This window comes from Poromitra crassiceps, assembly GCF_964638095.1.
Source record: "Poromitra crassiceps genome assembly, chromosome: 5".
In the NCBI taxonomy this organism is placed as follows: Eukaryota; Metazoa; Chordata; class Actinopteri; order Beryciformes; family Melamphaidae; genus Poromitra; species Poromitra crassiceps.
In genome coordinates, this window is record NC_139642.1 from 64,275,431 (window position 1) to 64,282,046 (window position 6,616).

Genomic DNA, 6,616 nt, shown 5'->3' on the forward strand with positions numbered 1-6,616 from the left:
ATTTAGTGATGGATAGCTCCTGAAACCTGGTACCTCTTAGCCTTCACAAGTGTATCACATTGAATTGAAGGACTTATCAGTGCAATTTTCACACTTTGCAAAGTCATCCTGTGGGCTGGTTTGACACCCCTGACTTATCTGGATACAGGTCGCATTTGAAAACCGACTGGAAAAACTCAATGAAACAGTTTTGGCTAGAAGTGGGCAAATAGCCAGTCCAGTTTGGAGCTGTTGTGTTACGTATAGACCATGTCAAACTAAACACCTTGTAATCGGTTACACGCTCCAAATACCCCCCCCCCCCCCCCCCCCCCCCCGAAATCACCATTCCCTAAGATGATGTTTTCATGTCAGCAAATGGTCATAATGAAGTCACGTCTTGAACTGACGTCTGTTAGACTCGTTCACCTTGACGCAGGTCATAAAGTAACGTCTTGAACTGACGTCTGTTGGATTCATTCACCTTGAAGCAGCTCAAGGAAATATTTGCTGGGAAGTAAAGTCGTTATGGTGCAACTCCATGAGAACAAAGACTTTCAAGTGATAGACACAGGCTCTGTTGAGATAGATGAAACGTGATCTGAGCAATTATACCGTACCGATGACATATTTTTGGAGGCCAACTTTTATGATTTTTTGAATTGAAGCGTAAATGCGATCCCCCAAAAATCATAAAAATGGTGTTCATTTGTGAAAATGATCTTGCTGAACACAACATTCAAGTTTAATAAACTTTTGCTAACCACAGACCTTCAGGCATCTAAACCAAAAAACCAAATGACTTTGTGACGAGGGAACAGTTGATGCGAACTTCTGGGTTTTAGGACCCTATTCACCTTATTCACCACGCCCACTTTTTCTCTCTTCCGCGTTACACGCAATTGTATTTGTTCTTCCGGGTCAGCGCTAGTTGGCGGCCAATTTCAAAACAAAACATCACTATAATAATGAATGAAGTTTGGCAACATTCAGAATTAAGCTACACTGCGGCACACTTCAGTTACATGTTCATAGCGTTACTGCTGCGAGGAGCCGATGGCTGTACCCGGTCGGCATTTAACGTTAGTTACAAAAGCACGTCGACAGTGTTTTCTCACTGCCAGTAACCTACAGTAGGGGTTGACAGATACTAGCTAGTCCGACCGGTCACACAGCCAGCGCTCTCAGTCCTCGCTGCTTGTTAAATATTTCCAAATGGGCGTTATTTTGATAAACTGGTCACATATTTGGAATGTTACGTTCTCATCCGAAAAAATATTAGAACTTTAAAACTTTTTTTGTGTGCTTGAAAACAGCTTTTTTGGCAAGTCTAAAAATGACTATGGTAGACGTAATCTACTTCCGGGTCTAAAACGGAAGGACGATTACAAAATGACGTCATGCAGAAGCGTCCTTATACGGGCAAATAATAAGGTGAATAAGCTACAAGTAAGACTGACCCCAGGACCTTTGTCTTTGTTCATGTACAACTTCTCTTCATGCTTGTATGCCTTTGTGTTTGCAATGGAATTGAACCTTTGTCTGTAAGTAACAGCAGGTCTCCACTCTCCAGAGAGACAGATAGCGGCTACATCTCTACTCAATCTGCCTCGGTGTACGTCAACACAAACCTGCACTCTGAGAGGTCAAACAGGGGTCAAGCCTTTGATCATCCAGAAAGAAGTCGAGCAGTAGCTACAGTCAGCTGCCATCTAACATGGTCTGAGAGGCTTCAGCTCTTCCTATAAACAAAGACACGCAGAGAAACACATCCATATATGACCAATACTGTACGCTCACTAATAATAACGTAGGGTCAGGGTCAGCCGCTTCAAGCCAACGTTGATCAAACAAATGGCATGTTTAATTGTCAAAAGCACTCCATAGATTAAAGGAGTTACAGATCTAAATATCAAAGCATCATTGTCAAATTAATCATGACATCGTAGTATAACAACACTGTAAACACATGGGAGCAGATGATTGGTAGCCTCTAGGTGAGTTTCCATCCACCTGTTTCTATGCAAGTTTTCAATTTGTGCATGACAAACCTGAGTGGAAATACCAGAAGAAGAAAATCGACCACAAAAAACAAAAAACATTTACCTACCTGTTCTCTCAAGCATAATCATCCCACTGATGATATCACAGTGGGATTTATGACATCACTGATGATGTCACAGTGGGATTTATGACATCACAGTGGGACATGGGACACTGGGACAGACAGAGAAGCAGAGCCCTAGCTCCCATTTATACTGATGAGGATTCATGTGCTATGATTTATTACTCTAAAGCCTACAAAATAACCATCAGCCATCTTTGGTTGCTCAGAGTCCTCTCTGAACTTTCCTACACCTGTGCAACAGTCCCCCTCTCCTTCTTTTAAGCCGTGGTTGGCGGACATGATCTTCGTTATACGAATGGAGAGACTCGGGTTCCTGCGGACCAACTCACTTGGAAGGTTTTCGGTTATCTGGGACCTGTTATTTTGGCCTGCCTTGATGAGGTTAGGGGCGACCACTGAGACTTGCCCAGCTGGTTTTTCGTTAACCCCTTGCGTGGGATCCTGCCTCTAGCAGCTGGTAGCACCATGTTGTAACATTGAAATGTTGAATATTGTTATTTCTTTCTCTCTTTCTTTCCCTGTGTCGAGTTTGTTTCTTTGATGTTCTCAAAACTGAAAATAAAATATTGGGGTGGGGAGATTGATGATTGATGATTTATTGATGCTTAAAATATTCCACCTTTAAATATGACAATTTGCCAGTCACTTACGATTTTCAATCTTTGAATTTTCTTCACCTTAGGTTATGTGAATTGGCATTGACCCCAGCTATGCAGCATGAGGCCCCCAGGGGCCAAAGTGGCATGAGGTCAGAGCGTTGGCCCTGAGGTGAATTGACTATCAGTTAACCTTACATTCACCTTCCCTCTCAACCTTCACCTACAATTACAGGAAACTTAAAGGGACACTCCGCCCATTTTCAACCAGCTTTGTATCATTAGAACATCAGTTAGTATATCAGAAAACTGTAAACTGTTTTGAAGTCTGTCATTTAATTTGACAGTTATTGAGTGTTAAAGTGTGGACCAGTGAGATCACTGGTCCACACTAACTCAAATTAATAACTCATTAACTCAAATCAACTCTCAATAACTGTCAAACTAGATGACGGTTTTGAAGTCATTCATGACTATGGTTTTTCCACAGAAAAGGTACACATAATGCGCGAAAGCTGGGAGAGCGTGAAATACAAGAGACAGACAAACATTACAATTGTTTTGGTCGTGTATGAAAATTAAAGTAATGAGCCTGTTTTGAAAATGTAGGGAGTAGAAAGTACACATTTATGTTAAAATGTAGGGAGTAAAAGTAAAAAAGTTGTCAGAAAAATACTCTGTAAAGTACAGATGAAATACAGATAACTGAAAATCCTACTTAACTACAGTAACAAAGTACAGGTATTTGTACTCGTTACTTCCTATCTCTGCACACACACGCACACGCACACACACACACACACACACACACACACACACACACACACACACACACACACACACACACACACACACACACACAGTGGTGTGGCATGTTGTACCAGTGCCAGCATGGTTTATAGGTCTGTGGAATGCCAGGACTGTGTCAGCCTCATGCATCTCTTGGCAGGCGAGAACATAATATTTCCTCTTCCATTCAGGAAACTAACTGCAACAAAGAGGACAGTGTTGACTTGATGTGAGGCAGGCAGGGAGATGTGCTGCTGAGACAGCTGCACATTCACATTTACATCTGATACAGCCTCAGTCACACAGGACATTACATCTGGTACAGTCTCAGTCATACAGGACATTACATCTGATACAGCCTCAGTCATACAGGACATTACATCTGATACAGCCTCAGTCATACAGGACATTAGATCTGATACAGCCTCAGTCATACAGGACATTAGATCTGATACAGCCTCAGTCATACAGGACATTACATCTAATACAGCCTCAGTCATACAGGACATTACATCTGGTACAGCCTCAGTCATACAGGACATTACATCTAATACAGCCTCAGTCATACAGGACATTACATCTGATACAGCCTCAGTCATACAGGACATTACATCTGATACAGCCTCAGTCATACAGGACATTACATCTGATACAGCCTCAGTCATACAGGACATTACATCTAATACAGCCTCAGTCATACAGGACATTACATCTGATACAGCCTCAGTCATACAGGACATTACATCTGATACAGCCTCAGTCATACAGGACATTACATCTGATACAGCCTCAGTCATACAGGACATTACATCTGATACAGCCTCAGTCATACAGGACATTACATCTGATATAGCCTCAGTCATACAGGACATTACATCTGATACAGCCTCAGTCATACAGGACATTACATCTGATACAGCCTCAGTCATACAAGACATTACATCTGATACAGCCTCAGTCATACAAGACATTACATCTGATACAGCCTCAGTCATACAGGACATTACATCTGATACAGCCTCAATCATACAGGACATTACATCTAATACAGCCTCAGTCATACAGGACATTACATCTGATACAGCCTCAGTCATACAGGACATTACATCTAATACAGCCTCAGTCATACAGGACATTACATCTGATACAGCCTCAATCATACAGGACATTACATCTGATACAGTCTCAGTCATACAGGACATTACATCTGATACAGCCTCAATCATACAGCTTCCTCACCATCTCCCTCCAAACTGAAGGATTGAGGGTTTGGGTGAAGTAAACATGCTGATACTCTTAGCTGCATATCAAGTTCTGCTTTTATTTACCATGACACAAACATCAGTTGAGTGTAAATCAAATAAAATTCCCTTATCTGAACAAAGAACAAAAGGATGTTTTTTTTCCCCCAGGGGAGTTTCTGAGTCTCTATGAAGGACTCGGGTTTGAGCGATAAGGGTTTTTCAGGGTTGCTTTGGATTAGTTCATTTGTGCTGACATTCATTCCACATTTGACAAAACACCAGAAGACATCACATGTAGCTTGTCAGTAGGCTCTTTCACACACAGATCGCGCAAAATTGCAGTTCAGAAGGCCCGCAAAGCCGTCAGCCTCGCCACAGAAATTGCTTTCACACACAGGCCAGCAGCACCGCCACCTTCCCGCCCCGCGGTGTGCTTTCAGGCGACAGCCACCGCTCCCGGATTGAAAGGCGAGCGGAGGCATTTCCACTCAGCTCCTCCTAGCCCAAATTAATATTTTTTTATTAAATAAAATAACGTATTACTCGCTTGATTTTACACAGCAGAGCGGTCAGACAAAGAGGAGGAGTGCGCAGACACTCCCCCAGCCACACAGTCACACACAGACCCTCACGTGATGTTAGTCTGCCAGGACTCATGTCATGACCATGACATGTAGCTTTCCGCTCAGTCAGCGACAGACAGCGTACTGTCAGTATGTAAAAAACAACGAAACAAGCCGCGTGCCGTCAGTCGAGTCTGTCACAGCTCTTGTGTTTCTCGTTCTCATGAGTCGAGAGGACTTTGGAGGCGGGCTGAAGCTCAGTGCCCACCCAATAAGAAGCTAGAATCGCTACTGGTATTTTCTGTGCAATTTTTCCATTGGCTGGGGGTGAAAATAAACATATTTTCCTAACTTTTGATTGGGTGGGCAAGACTCATGTCTGGGTGGGCATTGCCCACCTCTGCCCATAGCTATAATCGGCACGAAGCTATTATTATTATATCCGTTAATTTTACCTACTAATGTCAACATCGTTTGAGCATAAAGCCTAACCTACTTACAGGCACGGAGCATTCCTCCTGGCGTCCCTGCAGTCATGATTGTATAGGCTACTTTTTTTACTTTCACTCGTGCACTTTCTTGCTGCATGAGGTGATTTCCCCTGTTATTTTTTTATGAATGAGCAGACCATTCGCACTGTTCCGGCTTGCTGCTCCGACGCTTTCAAGTGGACCTACTTTCAAGTGGACCTACTACGCTAAACCGGCGCTGTGACAAGGTCTGCTCGCGGGACAAAAGGCGTACAACAATTACCCACCAACGCGCGTTCACGACTTTCACATCGGAGGCGCGGATCCTATTTTCCGTGCATTTTTTGGCTTTCAGGGCCGGTGTGAAGGGGGGCGTTTAGAGTGCATACCTCCACCAACGTTTTGTGGTGTTATGTGACATGTGAAGGAGGCGGAGACTTGGATTAGGTTTAAATGTACTATAGCCTCTGGGAGAGTAGGTGGCAGTACTGTAGCCTCTGGGAGAGTAGGTGGCAGTACTGTACAGGCAGCAGTACTGTAGCCTCTGGGAGAGTAGGTGGCAGTACTGTACAGGCAGCAGTACTATAGCCTCTGGGAGAGTAGGTGGCAGTACTGTATAGGCAGCAGTACTGTAGCCTCTGGGAGAGTAGGTGGCAGTACTGTAGCCTCTGGGAGAGTAGGTGGCAGTACTGTAGCCTCTGGGAGAGTAGGTGGCAGTACTGTAGCCTCTGGGAGAGTAGGTGGCAGTACTGTACAGGCAGCAGTACTGTAGCCTCTGGGAGAGTAGGTGGCAGTACTGTATAGGCAGCAGTACTGTAGCCTCTGGGAGAGTAGGTGGCAGTACTGT